Genomic DNA, 7,699 nt, shown 5'->3' on the forward strand with positions numbered 1-7,699 from the left:
ACTGTCAACTTTATTAGTCCAATCAGAGGAATAAATCACTTGCTTCAGCTCCTCTTTGCTTTATATATAACATAGATATTAAACTAATATATTTATTGCCCACGCCTAACCTCACATTCCTGGGTTCCAAACAAATCAGCAATAATCAAACACTCCTATTTTTGCAGCTACTGTACTAATATACATGTACACTGCATGTGCAAATTTAAATTATGCACATTGCACACAGAGTTATTTTAACCAAAGACTGGAAAGACAGCAGGTAGCGAGTCAACAGCTTTCAATATTTAATTACAAACACAAGTCTTTTTTGCACATCATTTATATTTTAGAATTCTGCAGAAATGAATGATTCATTGTGACAGTTGTGAATTATTTATACTTTCATCATGTTATTTTTCCCAAGCATAGGATGGGGAATATCATTATTTTAAAACTACATCAACTGACATGTTCAGTTCAATTATCCATAGACATGCCTCAAAATTATTTCCCTTTCCCAGATTAATCTTCCATCATCCAGGAGCTACGCAGACCACCCCATTAAAAATAGTACATTTATTTGATTTTAATATGGGACCACCACAGGGACGTCACACTTGACTTCATAAATATGCCCCTGCACCACTGATTTCTCCATGAAATTCCAATTTCCTGAACACCAGTGATGATGAATCCCTCCTGCAACCCTGGAGCCAAACTCCGCACACACCCAGTTATTTCAGCATCCTCCAGCAGTGATTCCACCTGATAGCCAGGAGCTCACACATGCATATATCCTTTTGTTTTCCTGCAGGAGCGAAAGCATGAGAAGCAAGAGGCAAACCTACCCCTCGCGTTGCTCTAGAGATGGATGAGACAAGGCTAACCTCCCACCATCCCAACCCTTTGCAATATTTATATCAAATTATGATTATAATTGAAGTTTACTCTGCAGACATGATGATATGTGTGGCTGTCAATGCCAAGGGTACATTATCTCTCTCTCCCCCCCCCCCCCGCTCAAATGGGGAATGGAAGCAATTACTTTGTTCTATTTATATCCCATTCAAACAGATTGTTGTGTTTAAAAGACAGGAGAGTGATAAATAAGGTGATAGCTGCTGTCGGGACAGTGTTATCTCCTTCTCACTGCCGTGTGTCTGTGCCTCATGCCCACCGCCCCCTCCACAATCAAACCAACCAAACCGCCCCCCCTTCCCCCCCCCCTTCCCCCCCCCCCCCCCCCCTCACCTGAGGTCGGACGGCCGCAGTCTGCCGGTGTCAGTGTGTCGCCCGGAGAGATCCTCCTTCAGTGGCGGCTGAGGAGGAGGCCGCCATTCCCGGCTCCGGACCCTGCCATCTCCCCGGGGCACCGTCAATCTGAACCCCCGGCGCTCTCTCTCTGCCGACAATATCAAATCTCTTCACATCAATTCAAACTATTTGCTGTCACCGCTTTTCCTTTGGCCATCAATGTTTTTTTTTATTTTGAGGGAAATTAAAATAATAAAACCGATGTGAAGGTAAGCAGGCGGCTTTCTCCTCACACCGCCCAGCGGACACTCACCGTCCAACTGGCGACCTCACACTGCGAGGCAACCGAGCCAACCGCCAGGGGGCTGGGCGCGAGCTCAACCGCCGCCATCATCCCGCCCACCCGGCCGCCTCTCACCAATCACAGCGCCCCCCCTCCTGGCCGCCGCCAATCCCCGCCGGTCCAGAGTGAATCGGGCCGCCTGACCAATCCGAGCGCCCAGTTCCCCACTGATTGACGGGCCGCTCCGCCATTCAGCGCAGCCGAGCTGCCGATATATTCATAAGGGGGAATATTCATGAGGTCCGAGGAGTAGTGGGTAGGTGGGGCGGTCTGGAGGTTGGATCAGGTGAGAGGCCCTCATGTTGGTGGTGGTGGTGGTATCATAAACCTTCTCTTGTAGAACTGGCCCAGTATGGATAGGAGAAGTGTTCAACTATATACAGATTTAAATGTCTGCAGGGCATTTACACTCATTGTCGTCCAAAACTTTCTGAGAACATCAGTAAATGGGTTGGCACAGTGGTTAGCATTGCTGTCTCACAGTGCCAGGGATTGGGGTTTGATTCCCGGCTTGGCTCACTATCTGTGTGAAGCTTGCATGTTCTACCTGTGCCTGTGTGGGTTTACTCTAGGTGCTCCAGCTTCCTCCCACAGTCTGAAAGATGTGCTGGTTAGGGTTCATTGGTCATGCTAAATTCTCCGTCGGTGTACCCAAACAGGTGCCTTGGGGATTTTCACAGTAACTTCACTGCAGTGTTAATGTAAGCCTACTTGTGACACTAATAAATAAACTTTTGAAGGCTGTGCTGGAACAAATCTGTGATTCAGTGAAAAGCTGCATTGGGAATGGGTCTGTCACCAATAACGATGGGATAGTTTGAGATAATGAATCATGCATAAAAAACACATCACACAGAATTAAAGCATATTGATTTAATTATTAACCAAAATAGAAAATGCTGGAGGAACTCAGGTCTGGCAGCATTTTTGGAGAGGGATCGGAGTTAACGTTTCAAGTTGGTATGACTTCTTTAGAGCTGTAGCAACGTGATGGATTCTACAATGTTGAGAGAGGGGTTGGGGTGGGTGCCTATTCGGAAAATGAGATGCTGTTCTTCGAGTTTGCGTTGGGCTTCATTGGAAAACTGCAACAGGCCAAGGACAGAAATGTGGGCATGAGAGCACAATGGTGAATTGAAATAGCAAGTGACAGGATTTTGCTTTGATTTCATCAGTATTTTTCAATTAGCTATTGGTAGGGTAAATCCATTGAATATTGAAATACTTCCAGAAATCTTGGCAGGTTATTAGCGATGTATCATTGCACTAACTTTAAAAATCTCCCATTACTGTCTGAAGTAAAACAACACTATGCTAACAGCAGAGGGGTGTTTTTTTAAGTACATGGCAACATAAATAATGGGATCCTTAATCAAATACAAAATAAATCAAGAATATTTTAACAGATGATGACTTCTGAGAACTGTTAATCCAAACAGGTACCCTAGGTGCAGTTTTTCCTTTAAGACGTATTGGTACCAATACACTGAGTGTGCTTGCTGACAGCACTTGTAACAAATATCCAACTTGAATAATATTCCTAGGTTCATAAATTAAATTCTATTCATGCCATGTGGAACTTAATATTTACTAATGTGTTAGGCATTTAGTGCTTTGAAAATAAGTACTTCACAGTATGACTGGTCCACAGGAATGATGACAGGGGCTCCAAGTTCTTATGAAACCCTGGAAGTCGCAAATCTAGCCAGAGAGATTGCAACTTGTGCTTTTTGTGGTCTGCTTGCTGCAGACAGGGTGTGAATACAGTTTAATGTATATGAATATCGTCCTCAGGGGAGTAGGACATGACCAAGCAGTGCCCTGGTGAGCATGGCCTCAGCTGGAGCACTACACTTCGGGAAAGATGAAAATGCATTGGAGAGATTGCAGAAAAGATTCATGAGCTGTTTCAGGGATGAGGAACTTCAAATATAAAGATAGATTGCATAAGTTGGGACAGTTTTACTTGGAGAAGGAGATTTTATACAGGCACTTAAAATCGTGAAGGGTCTGCACAGAGTAGATAAGGAGAAACTGTTCCAATTGTACACTGAATGTACTGCCAGACAATATGTACAGGCAGGTTCAATTGAGGCATCCAAAAGGGAACTTGATTGAAATCTGAAAAGGAAGAATGTGCAGGGTTACAGGGAGAAGTGGATAGAGCTGTGAAGAAGGCCTATAATGTGTTAGCATTTATTAACAGGGGGTTTGAGTTTAAGAGCAATGGGGTTATGGTGTGACCTTGGTGAGATCACATTTGGAATATTGTGTGCAGTTCTGGTCACCCCTCACTATAAGGAGGATGTGGAAGCATTGGAGAGAGTGTAGAGGACATTTACCAGGATGCTGCTTGGTTTGGAGGGTAGGTCTTATGAGGAAAGATTGAGGGAGCTCGGGCTTTTTTCTTTAGAGTGGAGAAGGATGAAAGGCTACTTAATAGAAGTTTATAAGATGATGAGGGGAATAGATAGAGTGGACATTCAGAAACTATTTGCTCAGGTGGATGTAACTGTTTCTAGGAGGCATAACTATAAGGTTCATGGTGGAAGATACAGGAGAGATGTCTGAGGTAGGTTCTTTACTCAGAGTGGTTGGGGTGTGGAATGGACTGCCTGCTGTGATAGTAGAGTCAGACACTTTAGGAACTTTCAAGCAGTTATTGGATAGGCACATGGAGCACACCAGAATGATAGGGAATGACATAGCTTGATCTTGGTTTCAGACAAAGCACGGCACAACGTCAAGGGCCGAAGGGCCTGTGCTATGCTATACTGTTTTATATTCTATGGCTAGCTCATTCAGCCTCCTTCTATGCGGTAACAATTCTGTGATTCTACATATCGGCATGATCAAAAGACAAAATGTTATACTGACATAGGCAAATGTCAAAGATGCAGTATGGAAGGTAAGAAGAGCGAAAATAACAACTTTACTTAAAAGTTCCATTGTGCATATCATGATAACAATAAAGATATACTGTAGTAAAGCTTTTCCCTACCCAGAAGAACAGATGAGCACTATATTGAAAAGACAATTCTAGACCATCTCACCAGTTTGTATTTTAGGAAATATATTCCACAATATCTACTATGTCCACCTATCAATTTTTTCTCCAGATATTGACCCCCAACTTTCTCTTGAACCTGCTTGTATAATCAGACCCCTTGATTCATTCAGCACTTCATAACTTCAGTCCATTTATTCACTACTATCTACCTGAATTACTGAAGTTAAAATTGTCTTTTACCCTCCCACTTCCATGTTCTTCTGTAAAATCTGAGACTACTTTTGGACTTATTTCCATTTATCTTGTCCACGCTCTTTAGAATTTTGAATGCGCCTATAAGACCAACCCAGAGCCTTCTATTCTCCAGTTTCAGTGCAGTTTCTGCAGCCTCTTCTCATAACCCAGGTGCCAAATTATAGTTAGCTTTGCCTTAATACAGACTCCTTAAAGACAAAATGTGGCTTGGACAGGTGATAGAGACTCTGTCAAGAGACAATCCCCACCCAACTGTTCTTCAAATTGTGCTGAGAGAACATATATGGCCACTAGACAGGACAAATGGAACCTTGGCTCAACACATGATCCGAAAGACAGCAGCTTCAACAGTGTACTGCTCTTCAATACTGCATTGAAGGATCTGCCTAGATTTGAAGTCCAAGCCTGCACCACTAATTAATGTCCCATTTGCTCTTTGCATACGGCAAAGAAAAGCAAAGTTCTTCCATGACAGAAGCACTCTTTCCTATACCACATTAATCACCAGCCATATACAGATGCTTTGTACAGAGGCATTGAAAGTTAGACTCTTATAGAAACTTAAAAGATGTCTTGTGGCGCAGCGGTAGCATCCTTGTCTCTGAGCTGCAAGCTTTGTGATTGAGTCCCACCCCAAGACACAACAGCCATTCATAAGTCAACCTGCAAGTCCTTCCACACATGCCAGTGGCTGGTGATAAGAGCAGGAGAGATTCCTGGTCAGCCACATTTGATGTGGAGTGACGACCCTCTGCATGAGTTGCAAAAACCCAGCCTGCAGGTGCAGTAGGTGGTCAGGAAGGCTAATGGGATGCTGGCCTTCATAGCGAGGGGGATTGAATATAAAAGTAGGGAGGTCTTGCTGCAGCTGTATAGGGCATTGGTGAGCCGCAGCTGGAGTACTGTGTGCAGTTTTGGGCGCTGTACTTACGCAAGGATATTTTGGCCTTGGAGGGAGTGCAGAGGAGGTTTACTAGGCTGATACCGGAGTTGAGGGGGTTGAGCTATGAGAAGAGGCTGAATAAACTAGGTTTGTATGAGACGTATAAGATGATGAAAGGGATGGATAGGATAGAGGTGGAGAGGCTCTTCCCGCTCAGAAAGGACAGTAGGACTAGGGGGCACAGCCTCAAGATAAAGGGGGGGCGGTTTAGAACGGAGTTGAGGAGGAACTTCTTCACTCAAAGGGTGGTGAATCTCTGGAACTCTCTGCCCGTTGAGGTGGTGGAGGCTGCCTCGCTAAATATTTTTAAGACGCGGGTTGATGGGTTTTTGATAAGCGAGGGGATTAAGGGTTATGGGGAGAGGGCGGGAATGTGGAACTGAGACACGACAGATCAGCCATGATCTTATTGAATGGCGGGGCAGGTTCGAAGGGCTAGATGGCCTACTCCTGCTCCTATTTCTTATGTTCTTATAAACCTCTGGGGACAGGCTAGTGTCTTATACAAATTCAGCATAACTTCCTTTCTCTTGTACTCGGAGCTCCTATTAAAGGAGTGCTGTCGTGTGTCATGAAGGCTGCCTTGGAGAACGCTTAACCAAAGATCAGAGGCCGAATGCTCGTGACCGCTGAAGTGTTCGCCAACAAGAAAGGAACAGTGTTGCCTGGCGATTGTCAAGCGATGGTCATTCATCCATTGTCATAGCGTCTGCATGGTCTTCCCAATGTACTTCAGGACATCATTTCCTGCAGTGTATTAGGTAGACAAAAACATTTTCCAAGGTGCCTTCACGACACACGACAGCACAGAGTCACTGAGCAGAGACTGATGGTCAAATTCCGCACACATGAGGAAGGCCTCAACTGGGATCTTGGGTTCATGTCACACTATCTGTAACCCCCATGACTTGCCTGAAATTGCAACATCTACTTACTGTCCTGTCTGGAGACAATACACATCTCTTTAACCTACGCTTAGTAATATCCCCACTCATATTGTCTGCACCTTTGAGCTTGAATAGCAGGTTAGCTGCAAAGACTCACGTTCTAATCAGTATTCTGTAAACCATGTGTGCCTTTATATGCCCTTCTCTAATCAGAACTTTCCACACACCTGACGAAGAACAGCATTTCCAAAAGCTTATGGGTTTACTATCAAATAAACTAGTTGGACTTTAACCTGGTGTTGTGAGACTTCCTTCTATGAGACAGCCAGTTACTTATCCAATTGGCCAAATTTCCTTCTATCCCACACCTCCTTACTTTCTTCATGAGCGTACCGTGGGGAACCTGATCAAACGCCTTACTAAAATCCATGTATACAACATCAATTGCTCTACCTTCGTCAACACACTTAGTTACCTCCTCAAAGAATTCAATCAAATTTGTGCGGGAGGACTTAACCCTCATGAAACCAGGCTGACTGTCCCAGATTAAGCTGCATCTTTCCAAATGGTCATAAATCCTATCTCTCAGGACCCTTTCCATTAGCTTACCGACTACTGAAATAAGACTAACTGGCCTATAATTACTAGGCTCATTCCTATTTCTTTTCTTGAAGAGAGAAACAACATTCGCCACTCTCCAGTCCTCTGGCACAATCTCAGTGGATAGTGAAGACCCAAAGATCAAAGTTAGATCTGCAATCTCATCCCTTGCCTCTCAAAGTATCCAAGGATGTATCCCATCTGGCCCAGGGGACTTATTGACCCTCAGGTTTTTGAAAATTGCTACTACATCTTTCCTCAGAACACCTACCTCCTCCATCCTATCAGCCTATATCACACACTCATCCTCAAAAACATGACCCATCTCCTTAGTGAGCACTGAAGAGAAGTATTCATTCAACACCTCTGCTACCTCTTCTGACTCCAAGCACAAGTTCCCACTGCTATCCTTGACTGGCCCTAAC

The 7,699-nt window shown here is 44.2% G+C and overlaps 1 protein-coding gene across 4 annotated transcripts in view; it reads right to left on the minus strand.

Annotated features, from left to right (window-relative positions):
• Nucleotides 1-1,537, minus strand: part of LOC145359270 (protein TANC2-like) — a 1,038,666-nt gene extending 1,037,129 nt beyond the window's left edge. For all 4 annotated transcript variants that reach the window (XM_080213802.1, XM_080213801.1, XM_080213799.1 and 1 more), the window contains exon 1: nt 1,234-1,537. The gene's annotated coding sequence lies outside the window, so the exon portion shown is untranslated. The remainder of the gene's footprint in view (nt 1-1,233) is intronic.
• Nucleotides 1,538-7,699: the final 6,162 nt, after the last annotated feature.

This window comes from Carcharhinus amblyrhynchos, chromosome 27, assembly GCF_965287045.1.
Source record: "Carcharhinus amblyrhynchos chromosome 27, sCarAmb.v2.hapA, whole genome shotgun sequence".
NCBI classification, from domain to species: Eukaryota; Metazoa; Chordata; class Chondrichthyes; order Carcharhiniformes; family Carcharhinidae; genus Carcharhinus; species Carcharhinus amblyrhynchos.